Genomic DNA, 12,263 nt, shown 5'->3' with positions numbered 1-12,263 from the left:
GAGCACGCCATGCTGCAGTGGGGAAGACAGTAACAGGGGCACAGCTGCTGGATGGGCAAGCACGCTCACTTACCACATTCAGTGTAGGGCAGCTGCCCCCTTGAAGCCCTGCACAGCTTTGGATCCCCACAGCAGATCAAGCACTAGTCTGCAGCAGCAGCTCCTGCCCTGATCCTGAAACTGGAACATGTTAGCCTTGCCCTGGCTCTGGGGGAAATAGGTTGAGTGGTGCAACAGGCATTTCCCATCTCAAAACTGGATGCAGCCGCTTAAATCACCAGCTGTGAATAGCGCAGAGAATTAGGGGCTGCTGAGAAACCAACAGAGAGTTTGTTAAAAACAGAGAGAGGTGGCCAGGAGCGGGGCTCAGGGCACAGCCATGACGAAAGGGCAGATCTGGAGCAGAATCATACTCTGCATGTCCCTACAGATGCAGAAAATGACTGCCTTTTCACTGCTGTTATCAAAAAGGGGAAGGGGGTATGTGTATTTTAATCAGCTGTCCCAAGGAATACATAAGTGGCGCTGGAACTATTTCAATTGCCAGCTGGTTACTGACCATGGGAAATAAACCCACAAGCAGGAGCCTAGGAATTGGGTTAAAAATGAGACTTTAACATCTGTTGATGATTCATTTGTAGACAAAAATAAACAATACGAGAAGTGTGTCTATTAAAAAACACCAACCCAGGAAACAACAGCAGCCGCCTGGTGTGTCCTTAGGTTCTGGGGAGGGGGAACAGAGCAGGGGTGATGCATTATTTTATGTTTACTTCCTCACTTTACCAGGCTGGGTCAGAGATCCATGGGCATGGCCGATCCACCATCACATCTATTACCTGAAAGGTTAGAGGTTCCGTGTGAAAGAGCCAGGGGGAGCTGGCTGGCTGGCTGGCTGAATATCTCCTTGACAGAGGATGACAGCTCAATGCAGAGCTTGGCCCTTGTGTGTTTGAACACAAAGTGAGGGAGAGGTGGCAGGGGAACTGGGAAACTACTAACCCGGTTTATTTATGCAGGCTGGTTTGTTTCCAGGGAAGAGTATGTCACAGTCCTCTCCCAAGCTCTGCCCACAGCTTCAGTTCCACCCACTAGCATCACCACTCACAGTGGACTGTGCAGATCTTCAGTGTGATCTTCCCTCTCCTTTCTTGCATGATTCAACCTGAAGTGAAATAGTTAACAAGGCTGACATTTACACTCTCCTCACCTTGCGTCATAATTAACACTTCACTGAGAAGAATGGGGGCAGTTCACTTGTCCTAGAGCACCTGTATCAGGCTCTTTGAAGACTCAGGCATTGCGGATATTTGTGTCGTGATTTTAATTTTTTCCTTCACAATCTCAAAGGCTACAGATTTATTTTAGCTGAATGCTGAGAGCAGGTGAGTATTCTGGTCTGCCCAGCTGCCATAAGCCAACACAGTTCCACCCCTGCTTGCCTCTCCATCCAATAAGCTTTTGCTAGAAGCAGCTGCCTAGAGCAGGCTGTGGATAAAAGTGAGGCTTCAAATCAGCAGAGAAATCAGAGATGGGAGATGCCTCAGTAGATTCCACCTAATCCCTCCCAAGGAGGGCAGGATTAGGCCCTATAGCACATCCCCCCAGAGCTCTGTCCAGCCTAGGGCCTTCTTCCCTGGAGAGGCAATTCACAGCTAAGTGCCAGGAAGGTCCTCCAGACACAGCCTGCAGGTTTCCCTTTCATACCTTTATCACTGGCTTTATTGTACAGCTCCTAGCTAAGAGCCAAGCAGGGTAAGGTCCATGCTGTATTGTGGGGGTCTATACCCAGCCCTGGCTCCAGCAGCAGGGATCAGAACTAATAACTATTTTCACAGGGCTCAGTGGCAATGCCAATGCATGTGATGACTGCCCTCTGCTGGGGAATGACAGAAAGCACCTGCATGTATGATTCCCTTCCTAAAAGCAGAACAACTGTTGTGACTCCCTCCCTCCCCGCAGGCAGACAGGGCTGCTCACTGTGCCCCAGACAGCCTCTGGGGGATAAGAGCACTTTCTGTGCCCCGCAGGAGCATAGACAAGGCAGCCTGCTTGTGCCTCTAAGCCCCTGATGATGCAGATGGAGACGCTGCCTATTGTGCCCAGAAGGCCTCCCCAGGCAGTAAGCCCAGTGATGGGGTGCTCAGACAGACTAACGGATACCAACCCTTTGCTTCCCACACTCGCCAGAAGTCCTGGCCCCTCCCCTCTGGCCCTGGCGCTCCCCGCTGGGTGAGACCTTGTGGGACTCTAGCCATCCCTGCTGTCCTGGGAGGGGCAGTGGGGTTTGGGCTCTGCTTTTCTGGCTCAGTGGGCACAAACAAAGCCACATTGTCTGTGAGTCAGGCAGCGGCCCTGCAAGGGGCCCCCTTAGGCCGCTCAGCCCAGCTGCCTCCCCACAGCCCTACAGCAGAGCCAGGCTCAGGGGTGTCTAGTGCCCCGTGGATTGGGGGAGGAGCCTGGGTCTGTGGGACTGGCATGACATGAGGCTAAATCCAAACTGCAGCTCCAGGGAGCCCCTGGTCACTATACTCGCCAGAGCACAGCTGGGGAGGAGGGGGAGTTAAAGGCTTTGAGGGGCAGGGCCCCTAAATGCTGACACTGTTGGGGGTCACACGGTCATTGCTCCTGGCCAGACCCCTCCTCCCACACTCATTTAGACCAAAGGACACCCCTATATGGATGCGAGGGGATGGCCACTCGCTCTCTCAGGAAGCAGGGCATGGGCTGATGGCCGGGGGCTCTGCCCCCACCCCCCCAAAGCCTGTAAGGGGCTTTCCACTCCATCCAGTTCACAGGCCCATGGGGGAGCAACTGTCCCTCTGCCAAGAGTGCTGTCTATGGTGCCTCACCTGGACAGGCCAGCTTTGGAAGTGATCTTTTCCCACCTCCCTCCTCCACACCAGCAGCCTGTCCTGTACCTCTCTCCCCAGCCCCCCTTCCCCGCTTCCCTCGCCCACTCTCCTGTACCTCCCTCCCCACCTTCCTTCCCCATGCCAGCAGCCCCCTGTACCTCCCTCCCCAGTCCCCCTGCACTGCCTCCTTCTTCCACGCCAGCAGCCTCCTGTACCTCCCTCCCCAGCTCCCCTTCCTCACCTCCCTCCCCCATGCTAGCAGCCTTTCCTGTACCTCCCTCCCCAGCCACTCTCTTCCCTGCCACCCCCCTACCCCAACACCCGCTTCTTTAGTCCCCCCCAGGACTCTTCACTCCCTTTGCCACTCCTCCTCCACCTCTAACATTCCCTTCTTCCCAGCCTCTGCCCCCTGCCAGTGCAAGCGGCACCCTCCTACTGCAATAATTAACCGTCTAATGGCTCCATTTCCCCAGGCGGGGGAGGCTGGCTGAGGCTGGCTGCGGAGGGACAGCCCCGCTGCTGTGGTGCTGAGAGCAGAGTGTGCCCAGTGCCCACGTGGCTGACTGCTCAGGCATGACATGCTCCCAGCAGGGTGCAGGGGGGAGGAGATCCCATATACATCACCTTGAGGGGGGCACAAACTCCTTACATATAACATGGGCTTGCGTTAGTAGAGTGGTTCCAGGAGTGACCCATGTTCACATGGGGCCCAGGGGACACTAGATGGGGTTTCCCAGCTTCCCGCTGCTCTGGGGTAGGTGCAGAGGGAATGAACTGCTGGGGGCACAGCGAGACCCAGAGCCAAGCTGCCCACCTCTCATCCATCACCCTCACCCCATTACCCAGGCTCTGCCCCCTCAGCCGCAGGGAAGCCCTTCTCGCCTTGCCCGGCAGGCCCCAAGTGAAATCCATCGAACTCTAGTGGTAATGTCACTGCCCCCCGCCCCAGGGCACTGGCAGAGCAGGGACCTGACAGATCAGCTCAGCAAGTGCAATGTGCACGTGAACACCAGCTCCTTGGCTGCTGGAGCCAGAGCGCTGAGAAGGAGCAGAGCTCTCTGCTGAGAGTGGCTGCTGGAGGCCAGCCAGGCTCATCAAATACAATGAGGGAGAGATGGACGGCTGGGAAGGATCAAGTCCTCCGCAGCTGGAGGGAGCTGTCACAGAGGCCCCCTCACTCCGAGACTGCATGGCAGCTCCCCTCACCTCCATTCCTGCCTGCCATGGCAGCTCTCCCCAGCCCAGGACTCCATGCCCGCTCCCATTGATCCACAGGACAGCACTTACAACCCTATTTTATGGCACCTGCAGCAGTGCACTCTCTGCCCTCATGCACTCATGTGCAGGTGGTGCCGCTGTAGCTGGCATGGCAGTACTGTCTCCCTGCCTATGAGCTCCCCAGAAATGGGGGCTTCTTACAGATTTCTAAGAATGTGCCCATCACCTCGGCTTCTGGGCATACTTACAGCCCTTTAAAAACGAATGAGCCATTCCCACTCAGCGTTGCTCCCTCAAAATCCAGCACCACGCTCCTGTGTAGCTACTCCCTGCACCTTGCAGCCCAGGGCCTGCCAAGCCAGCACATGGCCCTGGGATAGCAGGGTGCCAGAGGAACCCAGACTGCCCCTGGCAGGACACACTATACCACTGTGTTTTCATCACCTGCTTGTCCCTGCAGCTGAATGCCAGCCCTGACAGCCAGAGGATGAGAAAGGGGCTGGGAGACACCCCCACCCCCTCCAGGCTGCAATCAGATGCTTGTTCCTTGGCAGCACTAGAACAAACCAATGTCTGGGTTCAGGGCTAGCATGACCTTAGCTCACCCCAGACCAAGCTTTGCCACCAGGAATGCCGGATGTAACACTGACAGCATGCCTGAGTTCTGGGCTTCCCATCCAATCATGTCACTGAGCCACCTGTGTTTGGGGATGGGCAGGGATTTGGAACTACTGACTCTGACATCCCAGCTATCAGCCCTGCAGGTGCTGGGTCTGGCTAACCTGCTTCCCTGCCAGGGATACCTGGTCCTCTCCAGCATCACACACACAGCGAATTCAAAAAGGCCTGCAGTAGTGAGCAGTGTTCCCACACCTTCTCCCCTTCACTGCTAATACACAGAACTCTACCTGCCCTAGCAACAGAGAAAGCTGTACCCACACTACCTGTAGATGCTGCAGCTATGGAGCTATCCCTCCCCACAGACTCAAGCTCCAGCCTCTTACTCTTCATTTTAAAGAGATAAAGTCTCTAGCTGCCACGGTTATGCACAAAATCTTTCAATGCAGCCCTAGTCGCCTGCCTGAGTCTGCACACAGCCTGAAACAAGAGCTCTAAAAGGTTAACTGGTCTCCTGAGTATCTTTCTCCAGTATTTATCTTGTCTAAACAGAGGAAGCTGATGCTTAATCCATGTTTTGGAAAGGCAGATCTTATGCGTGATGCTTCAGAAAATGTTTTCTCTTTAGATCTAAGCAGTTGCTGAGCTGTCATTAAACATTCCCCAAATGGCTGGAGAGCTCCCCAGCCTTAGCAGCTCCTGACATTTTTACCATCATCTCAGCCATGTTAGCATGCTCCCAAGCAAGAACACTGCACGGAGGCCAATATGTACAGTGCCATGACAACATATCACAAACAGGAAGGAATTAATCTGCAACATCCAAAAGTAATTGATCAACTCTTACAGCAAAGGAGAAATGAGGGAAAGCACCCAGCCCTCCCCATATAGCACCCTGAGCAATTTCCCCCTCCTCCAAAGAAGACCCTTGCAGCATAGCTTGAGGTCAGCAGACCTGGACTATTTTGGACTTGGTGGGGAAGAGAACTCCAAAGCCAAGAGGCCCGTACAGAGAATACCCTGCCCTCTGCCCCTTCTGTTTCATACCGAGCAGTGCCACTACCTCAACTGCAGCATGGGGAAGAGGCAGTCTCTTAAATAGGCAGGTCCTGGGCCATCTGGGACTTTCCTGGTCTTAAACTCCAACTAGACATCCACAGCATGCATCCTGGAGCAAAGTCCCCATGGACAAGAAAAGAATGTGTCCTATCTCCTCCTAGCCAAATACAAACAAGAAAAGGTCTCCCATACTAATGCTGAAAGCTGATTAAACAGTAACTGGCAATCTAGCCAGCTCTTGGGTTGGGAGCACTAGTAACACATGGCAGGCAAACATCCTCACTGTATCTTTTTGTTGCTATCGCCAACCCACCAACAATCTCTGCACTGGGCTCGGCTAGCTGGCTCTCAGCCATGCTGCACTCCAGTCAAGCACTGGAAAAGGGACTTGCCTGCACCAGCTGAGTGGGAAGAGATAGGAACTGTTATAATTATTGGGCTTAAAAATCTACTTTATTTGTAAGCTTAAATGTAAAAAGTATGTAAAAGTTTATAAACTGTTACAATGTTTGTTTGCTTGGGAATTAACTACGGAAAATAGGTCAAGTTGTTTTTAATACTAAGTGTTATGAACTAATGCAAGAAAACCAGACACACAAACTAGATTAGTCTAAACAGAAAAAAGCCGACTGATATGATTTAAGGACTGTTAAAATTCAATTAAATAAACAACAAAAAGACATGACCCCTGAAATCAACAGACTAAAATTAGTGTGGTGAATATGAGACCTAATTGGTGAACAAAATAATGAGAGAGAAACTATGCCATCCATTTTTTTCCCTTTGGGTTTTTTAAAAAGAGACTTAAAAAGTCCCAAAGAGCTTGTCTCCTCAACACATTTTAGCTTATTTTGTTTCATTTTATTTTTCCCAGCCCCCAAGACAGAAGCAGCAGATCAGCCTGAAAGCTTTTTTCTTGTGCTTGTTTAAGGAACTTGTTTTTTATTTGTGAGTTAACATTCAAACAGTGCAAAGGCTAATCAACATCTTTATCTCTTTTCGCCCTTCATATCAATAAACAGACCAAAGGGAGGGGCTTAAGGCCATGCCTAACTTTAAGCACATTGTCTTTAGTGGGTCTACTCACAAAGTTAGACATGGCCACGAAGCTGGTCTGAAGACACTGCAGCTTGGCTCTGCAGGTGGTTATGAAAGCCTGCCAAGCCCTGGACAGAAGGGTCTGTCAGAGGAACAATCCTCCCCCTACACACCCCAGGAGAGTGCATGGCCTTGAACACGGGACAAAGGGAGATGGCTCCCAACCCCATCAGTGCAGGGAAAACTGGGCCCTGGTGGGGTGATCCCATAGGGCTTGCTGGGAGAGAGAGTAAAGTCCTGGCGTGTTGTGTGCTGGGCACAGTACAGCAAAGTCTGCAGCAGCGAGGAGACACAGAGTCTTAAGGCCCTGCTAGCAGCTCCTTCCATCCTGGGTTGGGAAACAGCCTTATCTCAATCCCTCAGATAAAGAACATCTCTGTGCTAAAGGCTGCTGCAGAGCAGCCTGGCTCTTATTACAGGTGGCTTTCTGGACTCTGTGGAGGGGCCAGCAAGAGGCCTGTAGGGAGGGGGCAGGATTCTCTCTCCCTAGCAGCGTTTCACTCATTTGCTCCCTGGTTGCCAGCCCCTGGCTTGCTGACTTTAAGAACATAAGAACGTTCATTCCGGGTCAGACCAATGGTCTGTCTAGTCCCGTATCCTTCCTGTCTGTGACAGTGGCCGGTGCCAGATGCTTCAGAGGGAATGAACACAACAGGGCAATTTCAAGTGATCCATCCCTGTTGTCCAGTCCCAGCATTTAGAGGCTAGGGACACCCACAGAATGGGGTTGTATCCCTGACCATCCTGGCTAATAGCCATTGATGGACCTAGCCTCTAGGAGCTTATCCAATTCTTTTGAACCCAGTTAGACTTTTGGCCTTCACAACATCCCTTGGCAACAAGTCCCATATGCTGTGCGTTGTGTGAAGAAATATTCCTTTTGTTTGTTTTAAACCTGATGCCTATTAATTTCACCTCATGAAACTTTGCAGATCATGAGATGTGCTCATGACTCAGGAAGGCCCAGTCTCACAGCAGCCTCCCTCACTTCAACCACCTAGCAAATGGTGACAGCTCCGCCCGGTCAGAGAGAAATGCCCCAGCTAGTACCACTGGGCTGCACCATCTCTTTCACTCAGCCCATCCCCTGCCTGGGACCCCCGTGGTGGAGGGGGTCCTCCAGAGTAGAACCAGGGCACATTGTCCAGAGGAGTGGGGGTATGTGTGTGTATCCCTGTCCACAGAGGTCTGCAGCTCCAGACCAGGAAATCCTGCATGTTTCACCGCCACCAAATTCACCATGGCAGCAAACAAGCCAGCTGACAGCAGCAGGACCAGGCACTTCCTGGTGAGTGGGTAGAGACTTCTCATAAACTGCCACATGGCCTCTCTGAGCCCCGCTGGGCTCTCTTGGGAGCAGCCACTTCTGGGCTAAAGCACCTGCTGGGTGACCAAGCGTTAAAAGTGAACTGGCCAAGGAAATCAAGCTCCCTTTCGTGAGGATCCTGGATGGCAGCACTAACCTGACTCATCCCAGCCATTGCTGAGCAAAGAGCAGGCATTCATGGCCTAATACCTGAACACTTACACTGGCACCAAAACCAGAGGAAGAAAAGGTCTGTTGGTCTCCTGGGGTCTCCTGAGTGTCTCAGACAGGCCTTGTGCACCACAGCTTTGATCTATCATCCTCTGGATTAGGGCCTACGATGCTCCCGCGGTGACATTCAGCTGCCTTTTGAGCTGGCCCATCAGTATTGAACAGGGGACAGCCTGGCCCCTGCTGTGGGACTTTAGCTGGTGTTACGATTCCAGGCATCTGTATAAGATGCTGGTTTGGCGTCGTGATCATGTTGCTGCCCACCAGAGGCCGGATTGAGGGATTATAACAGCCTGCTACTTAGTGGCAGCTAATGGAGTTACTTCCTTAGTTCTTGTGCTTTTGGAGCTCCAGATATTGGTTTCAATTCCCTATTTCAGCCATGTAGCCCTGCCCCTTGTCCCTATGTAAAAGCCAGAGAGGATGGGCAGTTATACTGGTGTGACTAACTACTTGGTCTGGGCTGCCTAAGAACTGAGGCAAAGCACAGAGAGGCAGATGCACTGTAAAAAGACTAAAACAGAGTAATGAGCTAGCTAGCAAACCACTGCCCTCTGCTGGTTGGAATCCGAACAACTGAGCTGGGTGCCATAAGCCCTGTACTGCTATGGCAACTCTCCCCCAGCTCCTACGGCTGGGCCTGTGTTGGTGGTGGAGCATGAGGATCTGAATGCTATCTCCATTGCTGCTGTGAAGTTCTGAGAGGCCACAATGGGCACAGCAGATCAGAAACAACCGTGAAATCCCAGGTGGCCACGGATTTGCTCCAACATCAGATCTTTCCCCGCTTTTTTAAGTCAATTCCAACTCTGATCCACTCAGACAACAGGAGGGAGCACTCTCCCTACTAAACCAGCACTACACCCAGATGGCTCAGCCAAAGCCTCCCTCGGGATATGGGAAATCAAGTGATACAGGGCTCCCATATACAGCTCACCTTCAGCCACAACAACAGGCAATGGAATTCCCCTTTGAGAAAGCTAGGGAAGGAAATCTTGCAGCCCCATGCCATGTAGAGAGCAGAAGTTGTCCTGCACTGTTCCCTGACAGGGATCAAGGTAGCACATGAGGCACACGGGAAATGGATTAGGTGGTTTATAGACTTAAATTCCTCTGTGGCTTGATGTATGTAGGTAAGAGGACAAGAAAGTTAAACAGGCGGGTGAGTGAGCACAGTGCTAATCACCCATGGGCTCAGGGGATGGAGGGAGATGGTGAGCAGCATCAGGGAAGGAAGCTGCCCCTTTTGGCCTCTGCTTCACACCATGCACGAGTGGAGCAGCAAAGTGAACTGGACAAGATCTCTGCAGCACAAAACTACACACAGCAAGTGAAGTGCTCCAGAGGTCTTGTCCACTTTGCTTTGCTGTTCCACTCACTCGCGCAGCGGAGTATCGGGGAAAGGGGGCAGTACTGGGACTGGAGCAAGTGGGGAATTCGGGGGTTGTGGGTGTAGCTGGTAAGGTTTAGAAGTAGCAGATCAGGCTCTATCTCCCTTGGCAGGAGGCAGTTTCAAGATGCAGGGCACTGGTGTAAGTTCTGAGGTCCAGCTGCATAGGGCCTGCATTGCACCGGGGAGGTTGCTCCTGAAATCTGGGCCTGTAATGAAAGCCCAGGACTGGGAGTCAGAACACTTGGGTTCTATTGCCAGGTCTGGAAGGAAGTGTTGTCTTAAGCTGTAGTGGTTAGAGCACATGACTGGGAGTCAGGCAGGACTCCTGGGTTCTATTCCCAGGCTGTGCCACCTCGGGTGAGCCTCCTAGCTCTAGTCTGAAAAGTGACTCTCTGCCCATTGCCTCTCTCCACTGCACTCAGAGAACCAGCCTGCGGTGCCATCTGAGATGGACAGCGCCAGGAAAAGGACTGGGGCTCTAGCCGCCATCCTGGGAACTCACTGCATGGAGCTGACTCACTCCTTCTGTTCTCAGCTGATTGTAACTCAGAGGCTGTCCCCAGGGCAGCATCACTTGAGCAGCTGACACAGTGACCCATTGAGCAACAGACTGCCCCCTCTGGGAAACCAGGAGGAGTTTAAAGCATCACACAAGGATGCATGTGGCTGAGTGTTGAGCATCACGCCCATCTGGTTCCTTGGAGAGGCAGCTTCAGACAGGGCTCAAGGCATACTCCTGTGCCCAGAACAGGAGTTGGTATCCTCACTGGGGAAGCCAGCTCGCTGTTCTGGTCCCGGAGAGGCCACTTGGCAGGGTTTGGATTGGACTGTGTAGAAGGACAAGGACTGTCCTCACTGGCAGGGGTTGGATGGGCTTGCATTGGAACTGAGCCAGCAGAAGAGAGTTACTTGCTGTTTGCTACCAAATGATGCCCCTAGAACCCTGGTTTACTCCACACCGAGAGCCCCATCCTCATTCCCAACACGGCTGGGAAGCAGCGCAGGGTCTCTCCAACAAGCCATGCTGACAGCTGCCCTGGAAGATAATTGCTCCGCAATGCAGAGGGCTGGTGCCCTGGCTTTAATATTAGCACTACAGTTTGTTCCTGTCAGTCACATGGGTGAGGTTTGCAGCCATCCACCTGTGTGCAGTGCTAGGCTGCAGACCCGCTTGCTTTGATCACTACCTCCTCTCCCTCCTGTTTGTTACGCCTACTTGTTATGGCGGGGATCAGCTCTCCTGAATATCTGTGCAGCACAATGGAGTCCACACTACAAAGGGGATGTGGCAATAATCATCCATTGCTTCCTACAGTACCTTCTGGATGAGGGTCTCAGCAAGCTTTGCAAACAATTAATTCAGCCTCACAATCCACCCTGCTGGAGGGCCCCAGGAATCTCATTTTGCAGAGGGGAAAACTGAGACACAGACATAGGCAGTGACTTACCCCCGGTCACACAGCAAGTCTGGGAGTCCTGGTTCCCAGCCCATGCTCTCACCACACTGACAAAACACATTGTACTCCTGAAGGCAAACTCTTCACTGCTGGACATGTGCCCAGCTCACCCTTTCTCCCTCCTAATTAGCTCCCTGCTCCAGCTTCTCAGACTGCCTGACACCTTGCTTTGCTGCCTCTCTTTCCCCAGAAGAACACCCAACTCCTGGCACTGCCCCATCCCTGAATACAACCTATCACAGACTGTGGACATGCTGCTGTAGGACAGGAGGCAGAGGGGACTGTAATGGAACCAGACACCACACTGCAGCGACAGCTGCTGCATGAGCTGCCAGCAAACTGTGTGGCCCTTTAACAGGATTGCAAAGGAAAGGCCTGACCTTGAGAGCCCAGGGCATGGCGTGCAGAGGCAGTACCTGCTCCTTCTTCCTGTCCCTGACACACACACTGGCACCCTGCAGAGAGCCAGACTCAGCCATTCAGAGCTGAGCCTAGCTAACAGGCTCAGGATTTGCTGCCCATGCCCGACCCTGCCCAGGAGCTCAGAGAAAGCCCAGTGGTGCAGGGGCACCCCGCCTGAGCAGTTACAAGAGTGCTGATGTATAAGCTGAATCTGAGCACGCGTGGGACATCAAAGGACAAGTGAACCATTAGTTAGGGTCTGAAGGGGAGGCTGGCTGGGATCACGCACAAAGGCGGGAGAGAGAGAAGGGGCAAGGACATAAGGAATGAGACTCGAGATGCAGGCAAGGGCAGAGCCGCGTAAGGTGGCGGGGCAGCAGGGATGGTGCAATCTGGAGGCCGGCCCGCAAACAGATTTTGTACTGCCCTAGAGGCACAGCTAAACCAGTGCAATGCCCTAGTATGGATGTAGCAACGGCCGAATAAAGGCGCTTATCGCAGTATTGTTCCTCTAACTATCTGACACCAGGCCCCTGGCACGGCGGAACTGTGTCCTGGCGAGGGGGCTGCCCAGCTCTAACTGTATGTTTCTAAGCCCAGAGTTATAACAGGATATAGCCGGTGTG

The 12,263-nt window shown here is 52.8% G+C and overlaps 1 protein-coding gene across 5 annotated transcripts in view; it reads right to left on the bottom strand.

Annotated features, from left to right (window-relative positions):
- The window catches only part of SLC29A1 (solute carrier family 29 member 1 (Augustine blood group)), a 56,344-nt gene that overhangs the window by 41,684 nt on the left and 2,397 nt on the right, over positions 1–12,263 (bottom strand). For 3 of the 5 annotated variants that reach the window (XM_045010562.1, XM_045010558.1, XM_045010559.1), the window contains exon 2: positions 1,003–1,165. The exons of 1 other annotated variant lie outside the window; for it this stretch is intronic. The gene's annotated coding sequence lies outside the window, so the exon portion shown is untranslated. Of the gene's footprint in view, positions 1–1,002; positions 1,166–5,754; positions 5,884–12,263 lie in introns of those variants that run through there. One more of the 5 variants, XM_045010561.1, reaches the window with a different exon arrangement.

Source organism: Mauremys mutica, chromosome 3 (genome assembly GCF_020497125.1).
Source record: "Mauremys mutica isolate MM-2020 ecotype Southern chromosome 3, ASM2049712v1, whole genome shotgun sequence".
Taxonomy (NCBI): Eukaryota; Metazoa; Chordata; order Testudines; family Geoemydidae; genus Mauremys; species Mauremys mutica.
The sequence above is the reverse complement of the archived record's forward strand: the minus strand, read 5'-3'. Positions and strand labels throughout refer to the sequence as shown.